Raw genomic sequence first — 14,593 nt, 5'->3', positions numbered from 1 at the left:
TGGCCAAAAAGGAAGCACTGTTAGTAAAAACCTTAACATGATGACTAAAAATTACAACATTATATTACAGAGTTTTCTATATCAAATTTTAGTAATTGAAAAATTACAATTTCCCTGATGCATTAATAGGAACTTTACACATTCAAAATATTTTGATTTATTTTGCTTACTTTTCAAAAGAGTAAAAGTTTGTGGACCAAACTGTTACATTTTTTAAAAAGAATGGCCCAATTTGAAAAAAAAAAAGTTCATATAGGTCTCCATAAAAATCTATAAAAAAATGTCTGTGTAAATTCATGCTATAAAAACTCAGGCTAAATTTAAATTTTATTAAAAATCTGGTTGTTTTTGGACACCTGGGTGGCTCAGTCAGTTAAGTGTCTGACTTCTCAGGTCATGGTCTCAGGGTCCTCAGATTGAGCCCTGCCTTGGGCTCCCTGCTCAGCAGGGAGTCTACTTGTCTCTCTGCCCCTCCCCCTGCTTGTGCTCTATCTCTCGCAAATAAATACATTAATTAATTAGTTAATTAATTAAATCTTTAAAAAAAACTGGTTGTTTCTTCTTCAGAGGGATTTAAAGTATAGTTCCAAAGGTCTTCAATGTCATGTAAAAATAGAAAATCTAGAAATCTCAGCAACCTTTGCAAAAGAATATGGTTCTGTGAGGACTTAGATGAACCATTTTTAAACCCTTCCTCCTTTGATAGCCTAATTTCATAGGATCTTGCCACCGTGTCATGGATAATAAAGTAGGGGAAGAAACACATCAAACACTGAAAAAATAACCACCTAAGAGGGTAAATGAAGGAGAAATATATAGAAATATATAGACTACCACAAGTCCCTCAGCAAATAGTCATAAAATGTCTGCTAGAATTATTTGAATTTTTTGCAGTTGATCATTAAAATTTTATTGTTAATTCATATCATGAGGCTTTTCTATGTTGTATTTACTAATGTACTCTTGTAAGTAACATCTAAATTTGTGGCTGCCCCAAACCCTCCTAGACCTCCACATTTTGATACTTCCCGACATTGTGAATTCTACTTTTCCAATACAGAATCCATGTAACCTATATTTTTCAACCTCCTTTGCTATTAGGGTGTAGACTCAGGACCTGGTTTCATCATGTGACACACCTACTTGAGGTGGATTTGGAAACAGGACACGGGACGAGTCAGATGGGTAAAGAGCACCTGCTTGGCAGGTGCAGGTGGCAGTAGAAGCAGGTGGTTCTGGGGGCAGACGTGGCAGCAGATCTCACCAGTTGTGTGATGTGGTCTAAGTATTGTTCCTTTAACTTCAGCTGAAAGCCTATTTCTCCAGCTCTTCTGAGGAGACCATAGGCTCTCAGCTATCTTTTAACAAGCACCTTCCTGCTTAAACCAGTTTAGAGTGCAATCAGCTGTCTGTCACTAAGACCCAAGAGATAAAATTCCCCTCCCTGCCTCCTAGTATTATGAGAGGTCAGAAAAAAAAAAAAATCCTGCTTAATTCATATACACATACATTTTTTTTTTTCCAGCTCTCAATCATTACATCTTCCAACAAAGGCTCTTGAAGAAGATGAGTTTTACCACTGCTTCTCCATGTGAGAATACTTCACATGAGACCAAACAGGCTTGAACATGTTGAGGGTAAAGTTTAGGGATGGGCCAGAAGATGTTTCTCCCTCATTTAACCTTCACTTTGTCATCCCTAATTGCCTCCTGTCTCTGTCCTCATTTCTTCCTGGACAGTAGGCACTGTGCTCTGCTGGAAATATCAAGGCAGTTGTCTGAAATTCTAAAGCACCTCCAAACCCAGAGAGGTATTAAAGCAGTGATTTAAAAGGAAGGAAAATGGAAAAGGAAATGATACTGTAAAAATAAGTAATTTCACTACTTCCCTCCATCAAGGCCAAGCAGGCTTATGGGCATAGATACACATACTGATCATTTCATAAATCCATCATTGGAATGATTCATTTACTTTTTTCTTTTACTCTTAAGTGAGAGTTTGCCATGGATCAGGCTCAGAAGCTTATGAAATTCTTTCCTCCCACACACTTCCTCCAACCTCTTTCAGACCAACCCTTCCAGAAGGATGGGGAGGATTCTAAGGTTTCCACCTTCCCTTCCACTGTGACTGACAGCCTGGACAACTTCAATCAATCAAGGATGCTGAGGTGGATCCCCTCTAACATAGGATAAAAATGCTTGCCAGTCACACATGCTGACTGACAGCCATTTAATCCTCACAGGATCTAAAATCAGCCTAGCCCATATGATGGGAGGAAAGAAAAAAAAAAAAATGAAGGAAAGGAAGAAAATGAACAGAAGGGGAGGCTAAATACCTCCTAGCTTATTAAGAGCATTCACCATAAATGCCAATGGCAGTGTGATTGGAAAGCACTTCACTTCCTTCAGGTGTTCCCTGAGTGGGGTCCCATTCCCCCTTTTGGTGCCTGATGAGAAAAAGAAAAGGCTGCTGGCCCCATAAGGCAGGAGCAAGATGCAGGAACACGGCAAAGGGTATCCCTCCCTCCATGCCCACAGATGATGAGGAGGCCACTTTCAGCCATGCTGGGCCCCTCACCCTCACTAGCTGGGATGGGCATGTGGCAGCTACAGCTTCCCATCTGTGAAGCTTCTAAGGAGGAACAAAGTAGCTCTCAGCCACAAGTTTGGGGATCCCCTACTGTTAAGGAAGGACAGAGAAAATATAAAACATAAGATCATGTTCTCTCAAAAGTAGAACAACAACAATAACCTTCCTTGGCACATAGTAAACACTAAATATCTGTTGAACAAGGTGAAAACCAATTAACATGAAGATCACGACGATCACACTACAGGAATAGTACAAGGGAAGAAAAATATCATAAAGTGCCCATGCCTGGGGACCATAAAAATAAGAGAGCTGAACTTTTAGCCATGACATAGGAAGGGCACACTGCATGCACATGCTCCAGACACAGTCTCCTGACTGTCCACACCAATGCGACTGGGTTAAGAATCAGCTCACCGTGATCTACAATAAGAAGGGAACAAACTATGCAAATACAGTAAAGAAAGGAGTCAAAACTGTCAAAAAGGTTCAGCTGCTCACCGCCCAAGAATATCTATTTATCTTGGCTTAGTCATTAACAAAGCACGAAAAGTATCTCTCTTGGAGGCCACAGACTGCAGAACATAAAGTACCTGAAAAAAGTCTTCAGATGCCTGCACATGTGTACAATTCATGGCAGTTAATTACTAATTCAGAAAGCAGCAAGAGCGCTGACAGTATTAAGGACCTCAGTGCTACAAGCTGGAGAGACTTAAAATTATCCTAGTATTAATGGATTCCCCCCCCCAAAAAAACCATTCTTTAATATTGAGGTTTGTAGAGACAGAGGTACGGGGCAGGACAGATGTGTTAAGCTAAATTATGGAAAGCATGGCAAAGGAAGTAAAAAAGTAACAAATATCTTATTCTAGAACAAAATTCTAGAACAATCTGAAAAATTCATAAGTAATAAGAAATAACAGAGGGGAGGTGGGTGTGGGGGTGGGTGAAATAGGTGAAGGGGATTAAAAGTACATTTATCATGATGAGCACTGAGTAATGTACAGAATCCCTGAATCACTATATTGTACACCAAAACTAATATAACACTATATGTTAACTATATTGGAATTAAAAAAAAATAACAGCAACGTTTCTATTCCTATAGCATTTGCTATATGATATTTACTCCTACATACTACCTCTAAAACTAAAAAAAAAAAAAACCCATAAAACTAAAATTATCTTTGAAATAAAATTATTAAATAGATAAAAATTTAATACTTTCCATGATGTTCCAAAACAGTGATTGGTGGAAAGCCAATTAATATTAAACTTCTGTGGGGCTAATAAGTGTCAAGTTGCAGATTTTCAATTTAGGCAGCTGGCCCAAGAATACAAAAACCAGTTTAGTTAAGGGAAAGGGGCTCAGTCTATGCTTTAAGACTGTCTTGATTTCTAGGAGGGACAAAGAAAGAGCAGGAAATTTCTTTTGACTACATGGCATTTTGAATGGCCTAATACATCCTGAGAATGCTATTAATACTGATAAGGTGGGGACCAGATGGAGGAAAAAGGCAAAGAATTAAGAAAAAGCCTCATATTTACACTGACTACATATACACGGAATATTCATAATAACAAGCAACACATCAATTAGTATTACATAGTGTGGAAAAACATTGGGAAAGTACAGGAAAGAAGTCAGACTTCAATGGGATCATCCCAAGAAAGTTTTTGGGGTGAAGTTTTTGTGTTAGGTTTTGAAAGAGACAACAGACATCAATTGAGAAGAAAGTTTAGAAAGTATTCCAGAGATTCTTCTTGAACAAAGTTTAAGGCTTTCTAAGTCCATATTCTCAAAAGTTCTAATATTTTTCTGTTTTCTGTTTCAACAAGCACAGTAACCACCAAAAGTAAGGTTTTTGCCTTTCTTTGGGGCTGAAACTAAAGATTACACTTAAAACGATACATAGGCAAGTACTTGAAAAGCAGGGGCAAGATTCTGATTTCAGGACTAGTAAAGAGATCAAACTCTCGCTTGTTTCAAGTACAATTTCTAAAATTCACTGTTCTTTTCTTCCTGAAACATAAGTAAGAGGCTTCTGAAGAACCTAGGTGACATCCTACTTTTCTAAAGAAAAGAAAGATCAAGCCCTTCAGAATCTGTTTTCTCTCTCTCAGGAAAGCTAATAAAACCAGTTATAGAATGTAACTATTTCCTACAAGGACTTATTCACAACCTAAGAGGAGACATTAAGTAGGAGATGGAGTTCACTAAGAGGCCAGAATCAGGAAATCCATGTAATGGAAAAATCATTTTAGCTGCTAATAAAAACGACCTGATCTTGGATCTTGGTTTCTCATCTTATCCCATCCAAATATCAATAGCAATATGGGTGTACAAAGGAGGAGCCCTCTGAAAGAGATGACATTTTTTCTTTGACAATCACATTTACGAGGTATCCGGGTGGTACACTGAATTGGACTCTGTAATTCCTACACACGGAACTCTATTAACACTGATTATCTAACGCCCATTAATGAATTGAGCAAAGTAAGTTGGGGACCTCATTTAGACCTAATTCACCAAATTATCAAAAAATCTGACTCCAAAAAAGAAACGAAATTTAAAAAGAATTAAGTTTAGACTGTCCCACACTTGATCAGTTTATACACCACTACAAAAAACAAAAGTCTCTCCCACTTGAGACAATCACTTTGTACTTTATGATTGTAGTAAAATATATATAACATAAAATTTGCCACTTTAACCATTTTTAAGTATGCAGTTCAGTGGCATCATGTATATTCACATTCTCATCACCACCATTCATCTCTAGAACTTTTTCTAGTTTCCAAATGTAAACTCTGTACCCATTAAACACTAACTCCCATTAACCCTGGTAACCCCCAATTCTACTTTCTGTCTCTATGAATTTGACTACTTCTGCACTTTCATATAAACCTAAAGGCAGGTAACCTGAAAAAATTAGTCTCACCACACTCCTGAAGGTCATACACCCAAGAGATGGCAACTGCTGACTTGAAATTGCTTTCAGATGTACATGCAAGGTTTGACAGCTTTACTCTGCTTTTAAAGTCACCTCTTCATAGAGTGTCTTACTCCAGAGAAAGCATAGGAAGATCTCCACCTAGGCTGTATACATGGATGCCAAACCTAGGACCTGGCCCATGGATTTTGATCATTATTTCTCCTCAATTTAAGAATTTTCACATAGCCAATAACACTTTTAAGAGGAAAAAGTAGAATACGAAATTGTATCTGCGGAAAGATTACATCTGGAAAAACTTATGTATGTCTGTGGACTAAGAACTAGAAGTGGGCATAAAAAAACAAAAACAGGGCACCTGGGTGGCTCAGTCAGTTAAGCGCCTGCCTTCAGCTCAGGTCATGATGCTGGGGTCCTGGGGTTGAGTCCTGCGTCAGGCTCCCTCTCCGAGGGGAGTCTGCTTCTCCTTCTGCCCCTCCTCCCACCCGTTCTCTTAATCACTCTCTCTCTCTCTCTCTCTCTCTCTCAAATAAATAAATAAAATCTAAAAAACAAAAACAAAAAAACAGGTAAGGTCTAGGCGGTGAGATTCTTGACCATCTCCCTTTTTGTTTGTACCATAACAGAAATCTCATAGGAATACTGTAGAAAATCACCACAGAAGATAAATACAGTCCTTTAGCTGTGCTACATAATATATGTTTTGAGTCTAGGCTATAAACTGAAGATGCATTTTCTTCAGGCACCCATTTGCCACTGATTCTTCCTGCACCAGCTAAATTTAGGAAACACTACTACAAATAACAACTTCCAAGAACTCTGTGGTACTTGATGGGGTGGGGAGGGGTGGGAAGGTCGGAGTGGAGAGACAAGATTTAGCCTTTGGTTTGATTTTGCGAGAAAAAATGCAAATGAGAAACCTCCAACACCTGTTGGCTTCTTTCAGGTTAGTCAAAAAACGACATACATTTGACTTGTCAGATCAACAGATGAGGACCCAAATGCTTATTTTTGCTCAAGCTATTTCAATGAAAGGCTAAAGTGGGCATAGTCAGCACATTGAATTTCCTTGAGCCAACATGGGTGGGTTATGGGGAGGTGGTGAGGGAGATTCACGCCAGCTCCAACTCACCACTGAAAGCCTCTTCTGTGATTTCAGTTGTGTCTGAGGACCGCTGATATATTCAGTGTGACTCATGAAAACAGGGCCAGTTTCAGCAATCTCTCCAAACCAAGTAATTCTACAATATTACTTAATGAATGTTAATGATAAATGACCATACCAAAATATTACCATGGTTGAAAACTGATGCTTAGAAATCAGGAGAAATCAGCAATAGATACTTCAGGAGCATTCTACAGCTACCATACATAAAAGATACAAAGGTAAATTTGCCTCAGCTGCTAAAACATATTCAGTGGATCCAACCTGTCTGCAAAGTAAAGATCTTCTTCAAAATCCTTCAGTACTGTCTACAACTTACCTCCTAAGCTCACCTCCCCCAGCTCACCATACTCCAGGTACCTAGGCTGCCTGAGAATCTCTCCAAATGTTCTGTACTTTCCTGCCCACTCCTCCCCAGAGTTCCTTCTTCTCCCCAGTGTTTGTTTGTTTCCCCTCTGGAATACCCTTCTCTTTCAGGACTCCTCCCAGGGGCACTTCCTTAGTGGAACCGCCCCTGATGTAACCCACCAGCCCTATGCACAGAGCCTTCCCTGACATCATCTCCTTCTGCCTCAGGCTGGCTCCGGCTCCGTTCTAAATGCCCTGACACCACACCCCATGGCTGGCACACAGACTCCTGGAAGATGCCAGCAGAGTTGGCAAAAAGGCCCCTGTTTATTGGGACACAGTCACACCTGTTCATCTATGTATTGTCTACAGCTCCTTTCATGCGACAGGAGAGAAGTAGTGTATGTTACAGGAAACTTAGGGCCCACAAAGCTCAAAATATTTACTATCTGTCCCTTGATAAAAAAGAAAAAGAAAAAAGTGTGCTGAGCCCAGTCTAGACAGTGACATTTCAGAGTCATTTTGATGGCTTCAGGTCCGTTTGCATATCACGTTTCTTCTACATTTAAATGATATCTGATAGAGCACACCACCTTCTTAGAATTGCAGTATTCTAAATCATTAGTTGTGCTCAGTTCTCTTCCTTACTCTGCAAAAGAAAGGGACAGAGAAATTTTCCTCGAATATAGGGCATTTTTAACAAAGAAATTAGATGGAATATGTGAAACACACTAAGTGCAGCTGGAAGGTGCTCAATAAATGGAAAAGGCAAGTTTGTTGTCAGTCATCTCTCCCTTGATGGCATCCTTGGGTTAGGAGCAATACAGCATCGCACAGACCAGGCGGCAGAATGCGGACAGCAGACGGCTCACAAGAACCAGTGGAGACAGCCACACTCACACTTCAGTTTGTCTTCCAAACCTGGATGAGCACATCTGCCTGAGTCATCCTCACCTTTTCAGCAAGAAGGTGACTATTTCCCTTCTTAAATGCATCTCCCTACTCAGGCAGGAACACAGTATTGTTTCGAACGTCATTTGTCTCCTCTTTTGCAGATTATTAAGCAAATGAGTTCTCAGACTCTCTCACTTATGACAGAATGATAAATTCACTGAAAGGTGAGTTATCAACTTTGAAGATTGCCCCCTGTCTTCAGTCTTGGATGTAATCTGCAGCTTTGAAAAAGCTAAGAAGCTTTTTCTAAAGAGCATTCATAATCCCTCAGGCCTAATATCACCTCCTCTATGTGGGATCAGACCTAGAAATGGTTTCAAGAATGAAACAAACACTGACCCAGAGCAGGGTCCTGCCCTGGAGAACTGGCCAGTTGTACATGGGTAGGGCTAATGCTTATGACATGCAAAGGCTACACATGGTAAGGTCAGCACATGAGCCACAGAAGGGCCATGTTGCTCAGAGCAGTGAGAATGAGCCACGGGCTGGGAGGGTAGAGAAGAGTGGAGCAGAGAACAGTAACTCTCCCATTTCTCCTGAACATAAGCACCTATAACGCAGGTAAATGTGGATTATTAGAGATGGCATTAAATTTCTATGTTTCATGGTACATTCATGTACAGAAGGGGTGTCCTACTTCCCAAACATAATGGGGGGGGGTGCACTTCCTTGCATATTAAGGATTGGCTGGTCAACATTCCATGGCCTGCCTTTGAAAGGGCAGCACGTCACCAAATCTTCCCTCCCCCACTGCTGCCATTGAAAGCAATTTGATGGTCTATTTTTATTTTGACAGCTGCATCCTCTTGCACTGGGCATAGAAGGAAGTCCCAGGCCACCTTCGTTAGAGCCCGTGTAGGACTCACAGGGAGTGAGTGAGCACTGGCTACCAAGGAGGCCAGAGGTCCCTCCCTCACTGGGGTCAGCAGGACCTCAAGATGACTGGTTGAGACTATTCAACCACATTGCCACCACGCATGCAGGAGCAACGGCAAGAGAGGTTTCCATGAGAAAAGGTGGCTACCCTCAGTTTAAAGGAACATTAAAAAAAAAAAAAATACTTGGAAATGTTATTCTGACTTTGTTAGCTACAAGATCATTTTTGTTCTTTAGGGCATAGTATTGGAGCATTCTATAATGCAGTTTAAATTAATCATTTACAGTAGATTTGGAATTGCCTTCTGCTTGGGTGCTATGGGGCTGGTCTCCTTGACAAGGTATTTCATTAAATAGGGAAAGTCATTTTGGACCAGTTCCACCATTGCTAAGCCCCAACTGGCTTTAAAAACCAGTACACTCTGAAATGATCTCTATACTACTGTGCCTAGGAATAGTTTCCATGACCAGAAGGCCCAATTCAAGATCTGGACTCAGCTCTGTTTGCCTGAGATACCTTCTCCATGATCACAGAATATCAGAAAAACTATCTCTTTGCAACCATTTAAAGGATAAAAGGACAACGCAAAGGCAGCTTTCCCACATGTTCTTTCCCTTCTTTGGCAGCTGGCTGTGCTTCTCACCAAGGGAATCTTATGGATTGTCTCCCTTCCACTGGGGAAAAATCTGAGAAGCAAACAAGCATGTCTGTATTGGCCCTCCAGAGAAGGAAGCTCTCATTCAGATTTTAGGTGCATCTACTTCTTTTCCCTCACCAGTGCCGTACACAGGTATGGCTTGACTAGCTCAAACTTTCACCATGTATTTCATTTGTCTTCCCATTAGAAAAGAGGGTAAGAGCTAGCTGAAGATGCCGCTGCTCAGTACTGAATGTTGAAACTCAACATCTGTACTAACTGTGGTGGTAACTGAAAGGAGAAATAATTTCTCAATTCAAACCCAGGGTCTGACAGCATCCTCTGCCCCAGCACACACACAGAGGTCTGCAAAACATCTCAGGAGTCAGACCACAGAGAGGGGGGCCCTTCAAAGAGCAGGATGGCCTGACCTGAGCACTCAGCCAGCACTGAAATGATGACACGAGCGAGGTGCCGCTGCTTGACTCTCGGCCTTTTAAAGTCAGTTTGGATCACTTCCCTTGCAGCTGTGGCGGGCACAAGGTCCACCTGCAGTGCCTACCAGCGATGAATTATTAGGGGCACCTGAAAATGGCAAATTTGCTTAGACCAGTCTTCAGTAAACCAAGCTACATTTAAATCATTCTTTTTCTTATGGCTAAAAACAACAGCACCTATAGAACCATTATACCCTGCTTTGGGTCTTAACCAACCAACCAACCAACCAACCAACCAACCACTTTTAACTTCTCATTCCAACTCTGACTGCAGACCCAAAGGCCCTTCACCCAAGGAGTCTGAAACCTGTTCAGTCTCCTTGGGCTAGATGTCCTCTGCCACGACCACCATGATGCCTGAGCATCATCATCACCATCTTGATGGTCTGCCAGCCACACGCTGTGCTGTCCTAACCTGGAACCAGAAACATATTTCCCCCAGGATGCTCACTTTGATTGTTTCTTCCAAACTAAGCTGCTCTTGCCTTTTAAACTCCTTAGCAAAACTGGGTCCCTATTAAAGCTTTCCAGATTTTGCTCCTATGTCACTTACTCTCCCCCTTCTAGTGCTCATAGCACCCAGCACAGTCATGCCTAAGAGCTTCTTGTTAAGGGCCGATGGCCAAAGAACTGCAGAAGTGCATTATATCTGCACCAGAGCTTCTTCTCTCCAACCCCTCTGTGCCCTGGGGTGCCCCTAAAGGTATTTCTGTGCCTGTCTCTTCTAAATACTGGGGCCCATCTTACTTCTCTTTGTATTTTATCCCCAATCCTTGCTACAAGGTAAGTAAACAATCTGCTGAATCTGAAGGAATAACTCCTAATTTAGCCAAAAGGAGAACTGAATATGGCCCCACCCTTACCCCCACCATGCTGACCACCTTCTCCACTCTATAATCAGCCGACTTCCACACATCTTCTATGGCTCCAGGGCTTATTTCCCCCTTCCTGACCAGCCCGGAAGGGCTGCTCCTAGTCAAGACATATCTCCCCACTGAACCAAACCATACTAGTCCTGCAAGGCTGCCTAAACACCCCTCTTTACAAATTCTTCCCCAAATTTCCCAGTCCATGAGGGTGAAAATCTCATATAGACAGAGCTTCTACCCTGTGCTTCAGCATTTATGGGCAATTTACATAGTTGTATCAATGCATACTATCACTCCAGCTGAAGCACAGATGGGAGACCATGTGCTACATGCTTTTCCTGAGATATTGGTTTGGAGATACCGGGAGATCTTGCCACTGGTGTATTTCCCATTGAGGAAAAGGAGGGATGCAAACAAGGCAAGCCCACTTCAGAAACACAGCACTCAGCACACAATGTGCTCAGTACTTGATCACACAGGGGAGTCAGGGCAAGATGGACAAGACGGGGCACTCAGCAGGAAATGTTAAAAAAAAAAACAAAAAAAACCTGGGACTTGACTTAGAGAAAAGTTTAGCAGGAGTGTTTTGTAAAAGTCTTCAGTTATGTGGCGAGGCTGGTCAGTAAGCTTGAGTACTAAAGAGAAGGTCCACACCTGAAAAGCAGGGTGTTCTAGAAAGCCAGAGAAAAGAAAGGTTAACATAGGTCTCTCATTTAGAAACAAAAAGCACTGTTTCCTCCCTAGAACCAATGAAGTACTAGAATATTTCAAGTCCCTTTTAGTCCATTCATGCTGGAATTCTGGTTTTAGAACTCCATTTGCAAATGAGCTTGTCACAGAAGGGTCAGCAGCCAGATGGAGCTGTCTAATGCACTTGACTGCCCACACACGGAACTCAGATACAGCTTGATTCAAGAAAGAACAATTACTAGACAGTTTTCGATACCTACCATAATCATTTCTATTTGAGTCATTTCTATTTAAGTCTGGGGTTGGCTTCAAACAAATTTACCTCAATACATGAAAGCTGCTGCAAGTCTTTGGTATGGTAGGTACCATTGACACTTGGGTGGCATCAAAGAGACTTTCTTAGAGAGGTGAAAACAACTGGGGTTCACTGGAAACAACTGTCAATCTGAAAACAATGGTCAAACAATGATTTGTTTTCAAAGGCCCTGGACCTCAAGAGTGTGATGTTTTTTACAATGTCAATATAATAACTAAAATCATCTACAATGGATACAATGGCCAATCCAAGTAGGAAATCTTGCCCAGTGCTTCAAGCTGCAGCACTAGGGAATCTATGAATCTTAAGAAAGGACATAAACTCATTTAAGTGAAACAATCAAGTAGAGGATAACTGAAAATAAAATCTATACAGTTGAAAGGTTTGTCTTGAGCTATCTTCTCCCTTTTAAGATTAAGATGATTGAAATGAATGGTTTATACCCCTGATCATGGACGACAAGGATGCAGCATGTGTAATGTCAAACATGCACATATGAATACACAGGGAACACTGTTACCACAGAACCCATTCTGGCCAAACCTGAACATCCAAATGGAATCTACTAGTCACTACTACAGACACCAAGAGTATGGTCACCCACCTGCCTACCTTCCTTCCCTACCTCTCTTCATTCAAAGAGAAATTATGAAGATACTCCCATTGTGAAAAATAAATAAAAATAAAGACAAAAGTGAAACTCGTCCTTCCTACCCTCTTCTCCCATCCTATTCCACTTCACCATTCTGAGGAATCTAGTATGGCCCTTCTAGACCCTTACCTGTGCATTTACATGCATATATATGTACCCACAGAAATATATAACTAATATTTAGTTTTACATAAATGGGACCATATTGTGGATATTATTCTACAACTTGCTTCTTTTGCTTAAGAATTAACGTTTCCCCATGCATACATATAAACCTTCCTCTTCTTTTTGAATTGCTGCAGGGTATTTCTTAATATAGATGTATCCTAATTGAGCACTACCCTTCTGCTGAATGTGTAGGCTGGCTCCAATTTTTTGCCATTACAAACAGAGTTGTAGTGAACATCGTTGCCCATACCTCTGTGGGTACAAGATGAAATGTGTGACTTTCATCAATTATCTATCCTCCTAGGGGAAATATGTTATGGGAAATGTGGCCTATAGCTCCTGTGACTTGAAGGTCATGAGCAGGGAGGGCCCTTGGGTCCCGAGAGCTGAGGACTGACACGGGCACCAAAGCTGGGGGGTGACACCATGCAAGTCTGCCTGTGTGGCTGCCAAAGGAGGACCACAGGCAATAAGGATCTTCCTCCTGAGCCAGAACACAAGCCCCTGTACCTTAAATGTTCATGATCTGGCTATAAGCTCCTTGAAATCTGAAACAATGCCTCAACCATTTCTGCCTGCACTTCAAGCATGCTGCCTTGGCTGTAGCAAACCTTTCAACTGATCATTCACTGCGTTTTAGATGTACTTTCCTCCTTGTAGGACCAAGCTTCTAATGCAAACCAAAGGTAGCTAAAGGATCCTTAAGAAATCAATCAGAAAGTCACAGAAGTGTCACAGGGGATTCTTGGTTATAACTCAGCAAGAGGTAATTCTGAACTAGAGTCCACAAGAGCTCCATAAGACAGTACATCTACATTTGCTAACACTTACTGACAAGTGAGGAACAGAACAAACAACCCACATAAATGAGGCTGCATTGCATTAACCAGATCCTCTGGCTTCACTTATTACTCATGGCTAAATCATTCTTGGTGCAGCTCTTCTTTCACACCCCTCAATGAGCCACAAATGACCAAAGACATGATTTCTCACTTTGGAATGGAGCTGAAAATGCATGTGGCTCTCAGTTCATCAGTAAGTATCTGCAGGGGGGCCCCTGTGTGCAGACCCAGGCTGAGTGCTGGGGAAGACTAAAGAAATCCCAAAGTGGCACCTGCCTGAAGTGGGCCTGAGGCCAGCTGAGGAGCTTGGACACAGGCAGTGAAGAGCTAGTTTATCAAACAGTGGTTAAATAGCCATTCAGTAGACTATAGAAGCTGTCGGAGTGCAGACAATTCACAACCCAGTTAAGAGTACGAACTACAAATATTATAGAGAAAAGGGAAGAAGTCCTGAGGTTGGAGGGCACTGGGAGTGTCCTTCTCAGAAGAAGGAGAGTGAGGGCCAAGCTGTGAGGAAGGGTAGGGCTTGGGCAGGCAAGAGGGTGGAAGAGAAAAAAACACATAGAAGCATAGTTTGTTAAACTTTAAATGCCATTTAACACCTTGGTTCTAGTTTGCTTTACACTTGGGAAACCAGCTAAACTTTTGAGGTAGTGAAATGGGGTGGGTCACCAGACAGACATAATAGCAGATGACCAAGGTGTGCCAAGGAGCCTCTCAGTCTCCCAGCACCGCTGCCCAAGTAGACTGAACATCCCACCTTGGTGAGAGTTTTCTAATAAGTGGGTAATGAAGACAGCAGTACAGACATGTAGATAACAATAAGTATTAGAACCAAAAGACATGCCCAACTATAAACAAAACTAACAAAATTAAATTGGGAACCTGGGCACCTCAAAAAAAATGTCTTTAGTGTTAAAGGAAATATAAAACAGAACCACCAGGAATAAGTGCCTTCTATGACTTTTCTTTGAAAAAAAAAAAAAAAACTTCGGTGCTTCAAAGTATAAAAGTCACAACTTAAAATGGAAAGAA

The 14,593-nt window shown here is 41.4% G+C and overlaps 1 protein-coding gene across 1 annotated transcript in view; it reads right to left on the bottom strand.

Annotated features, from left to right (window-relative positions):
• Positions 1-14,593, bottom strand: part of LOC116644826 (interferon regulatory factor 4-like) — a 136,992-nt gene that overhangs the window by 79,036 nt on the left and 43,363 nt on the right. The window lies entirely within an intron of this gene.

This window comes from Phoca vitulina, unplaced genomic scaffold, assembly GCF_004348235.1.
Source record: "Phoca vitulina isolate PV1807 unplaced genomic scaffold, GSC_HSeal_1.0 scaffold31, whole genome shotgun sequence".
Taxonomy (NCBI): domain Eukaryota; kingdom Metazoa; phylum Chordata; class Mammalia; order Carnivora; family Phocidae; genus Phoca; species Phoca vitulina.
This window is presented reverse-complemented; position numbering and strand designations above follow the sequence as displayed.